General features: G+C 36.8%; 1 long non-coding RNA gene across 1 annotated transcript in view; it reads left to right on the forward strand.

Annotated features, from left to right (window-relative positions):
* The window catches only part of LOC148108419 (uncharacterized), a 45,530-nt gene that overhangs the window by 15,550 nt on the left and 14,995 nt on the right, over positions 1 to 14,985 (forward strand). The window lies entirely within an intron of this gene.

Genomic DNA, 14,985 nt, shown 5'->3' on the forward strand with positions numbered 1-14,985 from the left:
CTGTGTCTAATTCATAAATTAAACTTTATCATCAGTATGTATAGGAAAAAACATAATCTATATGGGGTTCAGTATTATCTGCAGTTTCAGGCATCCAGCAAGGTCCTAGAACATATCCCTCACCAGTTAGGGGGGACTAACGTAGTGCTTATGCTAGTTGACAAAACCTCTTACCCAAGTAATAAATTAACCATGAAAGGAAAGGGATCTAGATGAAGAAAAGTATAAAACTTCATAAATAAATAAACAAATTTTACTGATGGACAAGGACCCTGACCGTAACAAAACCTAAACCACTCCTAGATGACGTCACAGTGAGGCTGTGTTTGGTTGCAAATTGAGGAAATGGAACTCAAACTGACTGCAACAAATCAGGGCACTGCTTCCCAAAAATGTGGTCAGTGAGCATGCTGCGTTCTTAGCATCACCTGTGTGCAGTCTTGTTAGGCAAATTCTCAGGGTTTACCCCAGAACTACTGAATTAGAATCTTGAGAGGTGGGGCCCAGGAATCTATGTTTTGGGCCTTCCAGGTGACTCTTAATTCACATTGAAGTTTAAGAAGCACAAGTGAAGGAGATTTATTGGTTTACAAATTGGAAGTGTAGAGTTAAATTCTGTGGCTCAATGTATCTTTTTGCATTTTTGTTCTGTCTCTATCTGGTCAGTTTCATTCTCATTCTGCTTCCTTTGGGGATTGCCAGGCACTGCCAACAACCTTAGGGTTGTAGATTTCCTTACCAACTTGAAGGAGAAAGAAAGAGTAGGTTACATATGGGAGCTCCTTTACAGAAATAAAGAAATTTCTTTCTCAAAAGCCCACACATACTTTCTCCTTATGTCTCGTTGCCCACTTTGGGTTGTGGGTCTGTCCATAAATATGGGCCAGGAGATGGGATAATGCTGATTACCGTGTGTCACATGCCCCCATCCTAGAGACACAGAGGGGTGCAGCATCTCTCCAAGCTGATGGGATGTATGGGGGATGTGTGAATGCTTGAATTCAAATTAGAGTTCATGCCATGAGAAGGAGTAATAAATGACGGGAAGCCAACCACAGCATCAACTCAACATCATTAAAATGTCAATCTTTCAAATGATTATATAAAATTAATTTTAAGTCTATCAGAATCCCTACTAAAAAAGATTAAATCTATTTTAAAACTTCAATAGAAAATTGCCCAACATTTTAAAAAGTAGATGGCCAATGGGGAAGGACCTACCCAAACAGATTTAAAATATACTGCAAAACTTCAAAAATCAAAATTTGTATACCTAGCAAACTTACTGAAACGAGAATAGACAATAGATTAATGGGATTGAAAAAATATCCAAAATGCATAAATGGGAAGATTTTAATATATAGTAAAGATGGTATTTCATTCCTGTTATTTGATAAATACATTCAACATAATTAGCTACCCATCTGTATAAAAATAGATTATTTTATTACACCATTTACAAAAATAAATTGTAAGCGGGTTAAAGACATAAATGTAAAAGAAATTCCATATTCACAAAACAATTACGAAACTATTTCTACAACGATGTGGTGGGGAGAACCTCAGAAGCAAAAAAGGAAACTTTATAGGAGAAGATTAAGAGATTTGATTACAAAGAAATGTGAACTTTCTACATGGAAAAATATACCATAAACAAGGTCTAAAAACAGATAAGACCGAGAGTAAATATTTATAATATTTACAGCAGCAACAAATAAATTGATAAGTACATAAAAACCCATAAAATTTGGCAGTAATATAAACCATCCAGTCACAGAGGAGGGAATGCCAATGGAAGAGAGATATTAATATATAAAAAGATGTTTAATTTCACCAGCAGTCAGGAAAATGGGAATGGAAACATAAGTGACAGGGTAGTTTGTTTAGTCAGTGCATTTGGCAAAATTATGTGTGTGTGTGTTTAATATATAGTGCCTAGTGCTGATGAGAAGATGGGGAAATGGAAATTCTTATACATGCTGGCAGAAGGATGAAATACTATGAGCCCTTTGCAACAAAATTGATAGTATCTATTAAAATTAAATATATATTTACATATACTTACTATATTACATACATATTTGTGTACATACATAACATACAGACACACACACATATATCCTTTAACCAAGTAATCTCAGTTTAGGGAATCTATCAAATAGAAATAAAACCACAGATATATAAGGAAATATGTACAAAAATGTTTATTGTAGCATTTTATAAGTGGCAAAAATAAATCAGCAAACTATATTGTCAATTAATAGGAGACAGGTTGAATCAATTAAGGTACACTCATGCTGGGAAATGCTACACAACCATAAAAAAGGAATGAGCTTATTCATTATTCATTCAACAAACATTTAACATATACCTACAGTGTTCATGTCCTGTTTTAAGTGCTGACATTAAAGCAAGTTCTACAGTAAAGTGTATCTTTCATGACCCACGTACTAGGGAGGATGGGAAATAAACAAGGAAATAAAGAAATAATTTTAGAAAGTGATTGTATACTAAGAATAAAGTAAAACAGGGTGATATAATAGAAAATGATAGATAGGGAGATCAACTAAGACCTGAACAAACTGAGAAAGCCTCATGAAGGCTAATGGAAAAGAATATTTTAGGCAGAATAAACATCTTCCTTATAGCACTATCAATGGATCCAGAGGGATGTTCAGATAATACTAAAAAGGAAAAATGACAGGAAAATATGGCATAATGTGATCCCATTTTTGTTTAAGAAATTAGGAAAATTACTCTCCAGGTTGGTATGTGTATGTTATTTTTAGTGAGCATAGTGAAAACAAAAGAATACATCATGTTAGCACTAGCTAACACAGTTGATAATATTGGAGTGGGGAGGTGTAGATATAGCCTACTTTTTCTTTGTAGATGTCTGCTTTGGGCTCATAACAGCAAGTAGATGTTTTTATAGTTCTGAGGAAAAACTATAATCAAGATATTCAAATTATTTTTTAAAAATTTAGGATGTAGGTCATTTCTACTGTGAGATTCATTTCTCTAGTAATGAAAAATCTTCTTCATTCTTCTATTATTTCCTCCCCATTGCTCTCTCCAACAGTTCTTTATGGAACACCTGTAAATTGGTCATGCAGCCTGGCTACTCTAAATTGCAATTAATTATTTCCAATTAATACTCAAGACTCCGCTAGGGCCAATGCCTGCTCGCTGTTGTGTTGAACATAGGTTTTCGAAGCCTGAGAAACGTCCCCACAGCTGTCTTGTGTCGATATTTTTGGCTTTGTTTCTTTGGCTTTCTCTCTTTCAGGATTTTTCCTCAAAGTATCTTCTAAGTACTCCCTCCTCCCCGCGACGTCACATTTATCCCAATCAGGTTCTGTAGCTCATTAGTCACATCCCATAGTGTTAGAAGTGTTCTCAGGCAATGTTTCTCAGTGCCCCCCCCCCCAACTTTGTATCTGCTTTCAAAGAACCAAAATGTCTTGGTCAGTTCAGACTGTTATAACAGAATATCATAGACCAGTGGCCTATAAACAACAAATAGAAATTCCTCACAGTTGGAGAGTAGGAAGTCCAAGATCTAAGTGCTGGCAGATTAAGCATCTGGTGGGAGGACGCTCTCTGGTTCATAGATGGCTGTCTTCATGCTACATCCTCACGTGAAGGGAGGGGCCAGGGAGCTCACTGGGGTCTCTTTATAGGGCACTAATCCCATTCCTGAGGGCTCTATGCTCAAGACCTAATTACATCCCAAAGGCCTCACGTCTTAATACCAACACTGGGGGTTAGGATTTCAAAATATGAATTTGGAGGGAACACAAACTTTCAATCCATAACACTGAATAAATTTTGTGCTGGGGAAAGGTAGATGTTCAGTTTCTCATCTTTATCCAACCTCCTGTTCCTTCTGCCACCTTAGAATTTACATGTCAGCCTTGCATGATAATTAAGCCTAAATGTGAGTACTTGCAAAACTACATGGTTTTAGAACACAAATAACTCCTTCCATTTCATGCGTTCAGAATATTTATACCAGTGCTCTGAGTTTCCACCAATTGTGGGTTTTATTACCCTGTCTACATTTTCTTCTCAAAACTATTGGTTTTGAACATGATTGCTGAGGGCACAGCTCCTAGAGCTAGAATGTTGCTTCCATTCCCGCTTCAACCAGAACTACTTAGTTGTTACCCAGTCAATATTGTATGTATCTGTTTAAGGTCTTGTCAAAAAAAGAGATGATTATTTTTAAAAGAGTTGGAGCAGCACCTTAAGAAGGAAAACAAAAGCATTCATAATTCCTGTGTTATCTTTGGCTCGCTCTCAGTATTCTCCTTGATCTCCTCTTATTCCCAATTCTTCTATGACCTGCCTTCCAGATGCTTACAAGCCCATATGGTCCTCAAATTCTAAGACCTATTCAGACTCAGCTTTGCAATAAGTATGTCCCGAGCAATCCAAGATTACCTTTGTCTGTTACCCCAATGAAAATGCAAATTCCACTAGCACATCAGATTTTTTCAAAATGTTACAGAATTGTCTGATTAAAAATTCACATACAGTTGTTAAAAGTGGATAGGAAATCCCCAGGAATCATGTTGCATTCTAAAATTGGATATTATCTTTTCTCTTGTTGGTAGACGATATGCAGGCATGTCTGTGTCTATGTGACCCATTCTTCACCCTCCCCTTGTCTGTTCAGTGACCTGACATATTCTTCTTATTGAAAAAGTAGGAGGCATAACACTGCAAACTCTTTTTATGTGTCAAACTTAGTGATTCTCAAATTAGTGAAGTTCTTGATGAATTTTCTAGTGGCCTATAACAAAATGAGAAAAATAAGGCCACGATAGCGCATTTTCATAAAGCCAAATTGATTCAGTTCATAGAACTATAATTTATTCTGTGAGGTGTGTCCTGTTTTAATGAAATAATTATTGTGGTAAAAAGTACAGTTGATCCTTGATCAACATGGGTATGAACTGCATAGGTCCACTTGTATGCGGATTTTTTCAAGAAAGAGTATAGTACTCTAAATGTATTTTTCTTGTAATTTCTTAATAACATTTTCTTTTTTCCAGCTTACTTTATTGTAAGAATACAATGTACAACACACATAACATACGAAACGTGTGATTGGCTGTATTACTGGTAAGGCTTCTGGTCAACACCTATTAGCAGTTAAGTTTTTGGGGAGTCAAAAGTTATAGCAGATTTTTGACTGTGCAGGGGTCAGTGCCCCTAACCCCTATGTTGCTCAAAGGTTAGCTATATTCTTATTTTGACTGACTGACAAAGCAGAATTTCCTGATCTGGACAGAGCAGAATTTTCTATTGTGCAACTTCCAATTTAAAAAATAAATCTGTAAAATACCAAAGCCTTTCAACATAATATATGCTGAGCTTTACGGGGAAAGGACTTTGTCTTATCCTGCACCATAAGCCTTCTGCAGAGCTTAATGTCTGTCACACTATTGGGCCCACTATTTGAAGAATTGAGTTATGAGGTAGAGTAAGCCAAACCTTTTCATGCTATCCTTAGAGTTTATGCTGATCTGTATTTGCAGAAACCCTACTAAAATTACATGTGATAAATACCGCTTCATATAAACCTCATGCTATGGTGTGGATTTATGAGTACTCTATTTTTTCCCTCCAGTTAGAATCTCAAGAGAATCTATTCATTTGGTCCCAGAGAATCGGCAAGATGATCTAAGTTTTCTGCCTCCCCATTTCCCCAGATTTTCATTTCTAGAAAAAATCCCTCTTGGCATATTTAAAACTTCCTACCATCTTTCTAAAACAGGTTTCCAGCCATCAAAATTGTGTGTCCTTTTACTCTAGCTGACTAGTTTCTTATCTATCTTTATATGTAAATTGTGCTAAATTTAACTAAGAAGACAAGGGGGTCTAATTTACAATTCCTATGGCTCATTAGTCACATCCCATAGTGTTGGAAGTGCTTTTAGGAAATGTGTTTTAGTCCTGGAAAAGTTATAAATGTACAACATGTCTTGTTAGCAATGATTCTTTTCCCCCTGAGAAACTTACCAAACGACCTGAAGAAATATTTGTAATGTATATCTCACTCATTATCTTATTAGATTTTTCTGTTTTCTCAAATTTAATAATATCCATATAATTTAACTTTTGCCAATCGAGATTTCTTGGCTATTCCTTCTAAAGGAAAATTTTGTTCCTTCAGTTAGTACTCTGCCCCCATAACATACACATCTTTCCCTTTTGAGATCATTTAAGTACTTGTTTTCTCTCCATTTCAGTTAGTTTTATCCTGTAACAATGGAACAAAAATTCTCACGTACAGAATCTTTCACCCTGTGCTAGTCTGGTTGTCCTCTCCTCCTGGTGAATACAAGACTCCTCCCTGCACCTCACATTCTACCCCATGGAAGTACATGACAGTGATTATGCTTAATGTAGACTGTCTCACTGTTTTAGAGGACGTGAACAGAACAGGACTGTGGATATTAAAATAGTGGCACATATATCTCATTTACTTAACCAATGCATTAATGAATGGCAAAGATATTTAGCATAGGTCAATATCAGTGAATAAATTGTTAGAGGTTCAAACATGTCTTTTTTGTCAGTTGCGGTTAAATAAAAATGCATATATGCAAATTTTTGTATAGTTGGCCTTTGATCATTAATGACAAAAAGGGCAAGACCATAGCATGGATGGCCATGGGAGAGCATGATGCTTCGCTGCCCTTAAAACACACGCAAAAGACCTTGAGAGTCGAGACCGTGAGCTCAATTGTCTTTCAGTGTCAAAGGACCTCCCACTCTCTGGACCCAAGCGCCACATCAGGCTCTCTAGTGCTCGCACGCCATTGCACATGCTATCCTTGAAATTTCTGATAAATCTCTAAGGTTCTGTTATACTTTATCCTTTCTTTCCTAGATCAGGAGAATATGATTTAGATGTTTTCCCAAATAAAAATATCTATGCTATCATAAACATTTGCATTTGGCAGTGTACCTTCATGGCTTCATTTTAAATATGTGTCTTTCATTCTATTTAATATATATTATCTGCCCATCAAATATGTTTATCACTATTTTTTTATGTACACTTGATAAATATTTTCTATCTTCAAATTCTGAAGTCTCACTGATGGCTTTTTAAAAATTCCTGTGCTCATACCATCAAAAAGATTTACTCCTCTGTACATGTTATGATGATAAGGATGATAAGCCCTCAAAGTTATGAAAACTTCATACATTATATAAATAGTAAAGATAACAAGTAACTTCCCACCCATGAGAATATCATGGAGCTAGTTTTCTTAACTCAAATACGTTTTTTCCAGTTATATTGCTTTAGCAGTAGATGGTTGACTTTCCAATTTCCAAAAACTAATTTTTTTCTTCAATAAGAAATGTTAGAAGATAATTTTCTTAAAAAAAGTTGAAATCATGATTATCATATGACATAAAATGAACACGTGTGAAAGATTTTAGCTTATTAATTGATGAGGGAGCAAAACTGATTCAAAGAAAACTCAAGTACCACAGGTTCATTGCAAGATAACCAAATACTAATATGAATTTAGAAATGGATGTAAAATTAGGAAAATTAGGGATGCCTCTGTGGCTCAGGCAGTCAGCTCAGGTCATGATCCCAGGGTCCTGGGATCGAGTCCCACATCGGGCTCTTTGCTCAGTGCAGAGCCTGCTCCTCTCTCTGCCCCTCACCCCGCTTGTGCACACACTCTCTCTCTCTTTCTGACAAATAAATAAATAAAATATTTTAAAAATTAGGAAAATTAGTCAATATGCACAGGTCAGTGTGCATCGGTCAAATGCATTTTATCAGACACATTTGTATCTTTATAGATAGAAATTATTTGCAGTAGTATTACTTTTTTAGAAGTTAATGTATATCTCTACAAAGTTGTGAAATATTCTGGTCAAAGAAAAAATAAAGTGCACCTTCTTGTAGGATCAGTTAATCTCCAGAAGCTATGATGTTCCACTGAAAAGATACCCAGTGATTTCTTTTATCCATTTCAGTGGAAAAAATATCTAGTGATCTCTTTTATCCATAATTTGCCCTTCCTTTGTGACCTTAATAAGCTCAAAGAAAGATTATTCTTGATCGCAATATAAAGTTGGCTTGGCATGATTTCTTGCATATATGCCCCAGAGTCTTAATTTACTATGTATGCCTTCTCAAGATTATTTTGCAAAATCCAGACCCATACAGTATTGAACAACCACAAAGTTAACTTCTTTCTGCAAATTGTCACAGGAATCTCAGGTTGGATTTTAAAGGCTTCTATTATGAAGGTATGGCTTCAACATGAGAGTATTGAAACCAAGCCAAAAAAACCTCTTTATACCAGATTTCACCCGCAATAGCTACACATTTGGATGAATTTTTCTCCTCTTCAAGTCCCCAAATCATCCTTAAGTTTTTTGGCATGCCAAGAAGTGAACTTTCTTGCCATCCGTAACCCTGGGACTCTGTAACTAGAGTCTGCACCAGGCCAGTCTCTCTAAGGGGACTTTATCGGCATCAATTTCATAGGTAAAGTCAATCATAGCTCCTTAAAAGCTCCTTAAAACTCTAACGCCCTATACGAGGACGTGCTTGCATAACTAATTATCTTGGTAGAAATGAGGACAGATTCTTACTGAGCCTAGGTAAATAACTGAATGAACATGAGAAGTCAGAAGACTGAGGAACTTCTGGAGAGGGTCAATGGGAAATACTTTAAAACGTTTTATTTCTTTTATAAAAGCAGAGTCTATCAAGTTGTCATCTTTCACTGGATTTGGGGTTACAATTCTCATGAAGTTCTTTTATTCTTCACTTAGCCCAGTCTGAAAGTTGTCTAAGTGATATCATCAGAAGCTTTTATGCAAGAGTCTATTCTTTGAATTGTCAATAGTGTGAAGTCCCTGGAATAGTCCTTTTCTGGTGAACTGACACAGTCTTTACCAACAACAGATGAGTAAAACGCTGGTAGCTTCTAGCAGAGACAATCATTAGAGTAAAACAAAGACTGTAGAAGACAGAGACTTAATTGCTATTGTTAATCTATTACTGAAATTTTCAAGTGTGAAAGAATTAATGAGAGTTCGTCATAAGAATCTGTAAGTGACAAAAATGTGGGTTGTTTTTGTGGCGCGCAAAACATGATAATAAAGTCATCACAAAAATAATTGCAGATAAAGTCTCTCTAGAGATAACTGATTAAGCCCATTTTCAAAAAGTCAGTGAATGTTACACCTGATTTATAAAACAAGGTGAGACTAATTTTATAGAGGATAATTCTGGGACATTATACACATAATACACAAAGAATACACTGGGAATAAGATGTAAAGAGATTCAGTAAGTAAGGAGTAAGTCTCAGACATCTGTATTTTTATAAAACTATGAATAAGTCTGATATATATCCTTACTTGAGAACCACTGGCCTTGAAGATACTAGATCCTAATTAAAGTATTTTGTGACCAAGTTAAAAATTTAAATAATTAAAAAATGATGACCAATGATACTGTACTGTTGTCTAATATCTACAGGCAAATCACCAGAACTATGACAAATACAGGGAAAATCAACTGAACTATTTCCTGAGAGCTTTGATTAGTATTTCCCTGATCATAAAAATTTATCAGAGACAGTGAGGGCTCTGATCCTCACTGTTCATGGATTCTGTATTTATGAATTTGCCACTTGCCAAAATTTATTCGTAATCCCAGAATTAACTCTTAAAGATGGGCAAGTCCGAGTTGAGGTCAAGCAAGGAGATGTTCCGCCTTATTTTTTAGCTTTCATATTGCGAAGAGGCAATCCTTTCACGGTCAATTTAATGCTAATTTTTTCATAATCTTCTGCTCTTTTATTGGTGATTTCACAGTCTAAAATGACCTTCTTATGAAAAAAGGGAACAATAATAGTAACATGTTATAACTCATTAAATAAAATTAGATTTCATGAGTCCCTGATAACAACAGATACATAAATAAATAAGCAGGAAGAGAGGAGAACATTGTTCCTTACAGTCAAGTGCTGACTAATAAATATAGAAGGAACAATGGAATTAGGAATTATTTTGCCACTGTCACTGTAAGCACCTATTAAGAAAAGAATAACTGTACGGTAAATCAAAGGTGGGGCAGGGAGGTTAGGATGAGGTCCCTAATGTTTACATAATCTTGAGAATCTCCCTGCGAGTTGTGTATTATAGTCAATCCTCATTATTCATGGATTCTGAATTTGTCAATTCATCAACATGCACTTTAAGGCCTCTTGAGCAACTGGGAAGTGATTCACTTGGGGAAATTTTTTTGGGTGGCCCTCTAATTCTAACATCTGTCTTTTTTATTCCAGTTTCAGAGGCACCTTAATCTCTAAAGTTTGAGTTTCTAATTCTACCCAGAAATAGATTTTAGTACCTCATCGTGACCCTCTGTCCCTGATACAACCTTCATTCCACCCCACCCTGTAATTCTCTCTAACAGACTTCCTGGGATTGTAGATGTGACTGAACACATAGGCAGAAGCATGAGGCCCTGAGGGCCACCTCATAGAGCTGGACTAGGCATGGTGGCCCTGTCCATTTCAGCCTGTTAGCGGCAGGCCACGTGTTATAGATGTTTGATCTGTCCGATCATTGTTGAAAGAATTCCACCTTTCCTTTAATAGAGAACATATGTACCCTTAATTGTTTAAAGTTTTTAATTTTTGTCAAGTGTTCCTGAGCCATCTTGGTTTATTTAGTACTGACCTTCTCAACCTCAGCAACAGTGACGTTTTCAACATTCTTTGTTGTTGGGAGGGGCCTTGTGTATTGTAGGATTGTCAGCGGCAGCCTGGCCTCTACTCATGAGGTGCTAGTAGTACCCTCCAAGTAGTGGCAATGAAAAATGTTTCCACACATTGCTAAATGTGTCCCCAGTTGAGAACCACCAGTCAAATTCTTTGTTTTGAATCTTCACTGCCACTTACTAGCTAAGTAATCTTGAGCACAATACCAAACTCCAATATCCTCAGCTGTAAAATGAGCAGTTTATCTGATACAAATAATTATTTTTTAAAGTACTTGAATTTATTTATTTATTTATTTGAGAGAGAGAGAGAGTGAGGTGGGGTGGGAGTGGGGCAGAGGGAGAGAGAGATTCTCAAGCAGACTCTGTGGTGATCACAGAGCCCAATGAATGGCTCGATCTCATGATCCTGAGATCACGACCTGAGCTGAAATCAAGAGTCAGACGCTTAATCGATTGATCCACCCAGGTGCCCCTTGATACATATATATGTAGGAAATAAATATGGAGACACATATACATAAGGAGATAAGTGAGTTAATATATTTCAAGCTCTTAGTGTAACATCTTGCACATGATAGGTACTCAAATAAATGAAAGCTCTTATTATTTTATTATCGATTGTAGATAGTTAAGGGAATAAGTAATGTTCAAAATAAACATTTGTATGCTACTTTGAAATACACCATCATCCCATAGACCGATGTTTAGAATGACTAATTTTAAAAAGTGGTTATTTTCTCAGAAGGCCTATTTAAACCATTTTGTTGATTTAGTCCCACTAAATCATGAAGTTATGAAAAATTTTCCCAACACTTTTTGAGGTCTTTAGTCTAATATCTAGGATGCTTTAAATTTAGGTGCAGATTTGTCATTAAAATATTCTCATGAAGCTCTTGATGAATTAGAAGACTTTGCCTATTTCCTCACAGGTAAACTTCCCTAATAGCAGATGGAAGTCATCTAAGGCCGATGCAGTATCCTATTTATTTTCTGTACAGTACACAAACCACCATGACTTTCAATGAACTCAATTTTTTAAGTATACCCTTTTCTGGGAGAATCTTGTAGAATTGACATTAACTATTGGAGAGCATTAGTTTATTATGTGAGCTATCTTAGGTAGCTGAAGAAAATATATCAATATGTCTCAACAGGTAAAATCAAAAAACTTTTCAAATAAAGGATGCTGAAAGCTCTCATTCTAAAACAATACTGTTTCCAGAAGGTCTCTGTTTAAATTAAAACATACTCTCCATTAATATATTATCCTAGTGAGGAGTACATTGGGCAGTTTGGTGATAATGGGGCATAAGGGGGATGTAAATGTATTTAAAGCATGATATAGAATCTAAGAAGAGTTGATGTTAGTGATTCAAGCTGGTAGAACCAACTGGAAACTCTCATGTTCTATGTGTCTGATATGTCTCCTGAGCACAGTGGAAACCTGGAGATGTCCTCATCCCTAGAGCACCAGGGCCCAGGCTGGGCAGTGGGCATAGCCTCTGGAGTTTCAAGCTATAGACAGATACTGGTGAAGGAGGAACCTTGACAGAATTTGTATTTTGTGAGAGTTTTTAATTAATAGAAAAATAAATGCTATGAAGAGAGATTTCTAAAGTCAAAGAAACCAAAGAAAGACCAGCCACGTAGAGATATCAAAAGCTTCAGAATCCAAGAAAGCTGGTATAGAGAGCTGAAGCTGTGAGCTGGAGCAATTCGCTTGAGTTGAGCTATTTGCCAAGTTGGGTTTATGTTGTTGTTGTTCGGTTCATTGTTTTTCTTGTGTTTGCTTGTTTGTCTGTTTAAGGCAGAGCTATACTTTCTATTGGAGGTAAGGGTTGAGGGCCTACTTTATTCAACATTATTCATGTTCACTGAAAAGATTCGTATCTGCCAGGTGATTTGTTAGTGGCAGAGATGCAGTGGCAGGTATATTCAGGATTGGTTCTTGCTCTCATAAAGCTCTCAAGTCAATAAAAGATACAAATCATAATATGAATATGTAATTACATACTAAATTAGCTGCTAATCATGAAGAGAAAAGTGTTCTATTACAGTAGGGAATAGGGAAGCCAGATCCATCGTGGTGGTGGTGACGGTGTGTAGCTACAAATCCGGGGAAGCTTTCCCAAGGAAGGGCTTTCTTTGTTTTGTTTCTGTTTTTATTTTTGCTGAGATTCCATAAGTGTGTGGGAAATCAGCAGTATTCCAAACAAAGGGAATTCATGAGCACAAAGACTGGATGGGGGAGTTCAGCAGGACTCAGTAAGTGGAAGACGGCCAGGAAGACTTGAGCATGGAGACTGAGGGGAGGGGAGCACTGCCAGACCAAGCAGGATGTTACTGGCCATCAAAGGGATCTGCATCTATATCCTAAGCTTACTAGATAATCATTGGAAGTATTTAAGAGAGAGTGAACGATCAGGTGTATAATTTACAAGTATCCCTTTGACAACCCTGTGGTGACTAAGGGAAGATTCTTGGTAGGCTACCATTGTTCTTTGGCTATAAGATGATGGTGACTTGATTAGAGCGAAAGCATTTGTGGGAGGATCCATGGATGAACTGGGGAGATACTCAAGAGGTGTGACTGCCATGATTTCATACTGGATTAGACTTGAGTGTAAGAGGAAAGGAGGAGTTCGAGTTGACTCGTGCATGGAATGCTGTCCTGGGAATTGAACAGATAATGATGCCTGAATAGGTCTCATGGGGAAGATCACAGCACCATTTGATGGGCTGACATACCAAAAGGAGGTGTCTAAGAGGCAGGTGTGGCTTTGAGATACTAATCTGTGGGTCTTCTCTCCATAAATGTCAACTGAAACCATGGGCTTGAATGAGATTTCTCAGAAAATATGTTAGAAGAAAAGAGTCCTAAGCCTGAGCTTGGAAAATGCCCCCATTTGATAACTTAGCAGAGGAAGATACACTGGGAAGATACACAGACAGAAAAGAAAAAGACAAGCAGAGTGTGGCCCAACCAAAGACAAGAGAAAGGTGTTTCAGATAAAGAGAATATTAACAGAATAAAATCATGCTAAAAATTAGGGGAAGATATGGATTTATTTGGATATTAAGGCCGTCATTAACCTTAGGTAGCTCTTAGCGAGAGATGTTTTGGTGAAGGTAAAAGGCCAGGTTTCTGACAGCGTTTGAGTCAGAGGGGGTCAGAAACAATGTCAGACAGAAGTCTGGTTGCAGAATGTTAGGGTAATACTAGTAGTGGGATACAGGTCATAGGGAAATTGTTAAAAATTAAGCTGGCAGATGTTGAGCACGTTTAAACCTGAATAGAGAAGACATGCATGAAAGAAAGCACTAGAATAAAAAGATGATGTAATTGAGAATGGAGAGTTGCTTACAATTATCTTGGAAAATCATATGGAATCAGAAATGGATTACTGAGACACCAGTAAAGTTTCCACGGGCCTCTTTATTTGTGGTGTATGCTATATTTTTGGTCAGCTTTTTGATGATTTTGAATGCTATTTTTTTCTCATTTTAAATTAATATACATTAATTCCTAGCTTTTTATGTATAATTTTGTATGACTTTTCTTAAAGAGGACCTCCCCTAATTTTGTATCAGCCCGCACATTGCTTGGTTCTACCCCGTTTTGCAACTCAATCTTAGTCGACTTAATCATGTTTTCCTACAAAACGTACTAATATCACAGTTTACAGTCTAACAGGGTTTCCTCTACTGTGGTTTCTAGAATTCATTTTCCTCATTCTAATGCTCTGTTATTCTTGCTTGGGTTATCTTCCCTTTAAGTAAAGTAAGTACAGTATTTTACAAAAATCCTCCAGAGAACAATTTTCCTGCAGGTTTTCTTTAACTACAATGACAATTCTGTAAGCTCAGCTGAGCTTTGAAAGTTAAAGAGTTGGGGCCCCAGTTCACTAGTTTCGGAAGCAAGGCATCCATACACTGTCACAATTTGCTAGCACCTAAGCAGCAGGAGGGAAGGAAAGAGAAAGCAGACTGGATGGGTTTATCGGGCAGGGAGGGGAAACCTGTAAGCTTGATCCAAAACGTTGGCTGATATTGTCAAAGTGAAAATGGCAGTAGAGAGATCTGTTGAGTCATGGACCCTCACTATTTGACTTATGAATTTAGACAGTCTAAGACTGAGGAAGGAGCTAAATGGCCTGGGGGAGTGATGTCATTTAGTCCTTTATACTGGAGAAAACATA

Source organism: Ursus americanus, chromosome 20 (genome assembly GCF_024610735.1).
Source record: "Ursus americanus isolate L20-20 chromosome 20, mUrsAme1.1.p, whole genome shotgun sequence".
Taxonomy (NCBI): Eukaryota; Metazoa; Chordata; class Mammalia; order Carnivora; family Ursidae; genus Ursus; species Ursus americanus.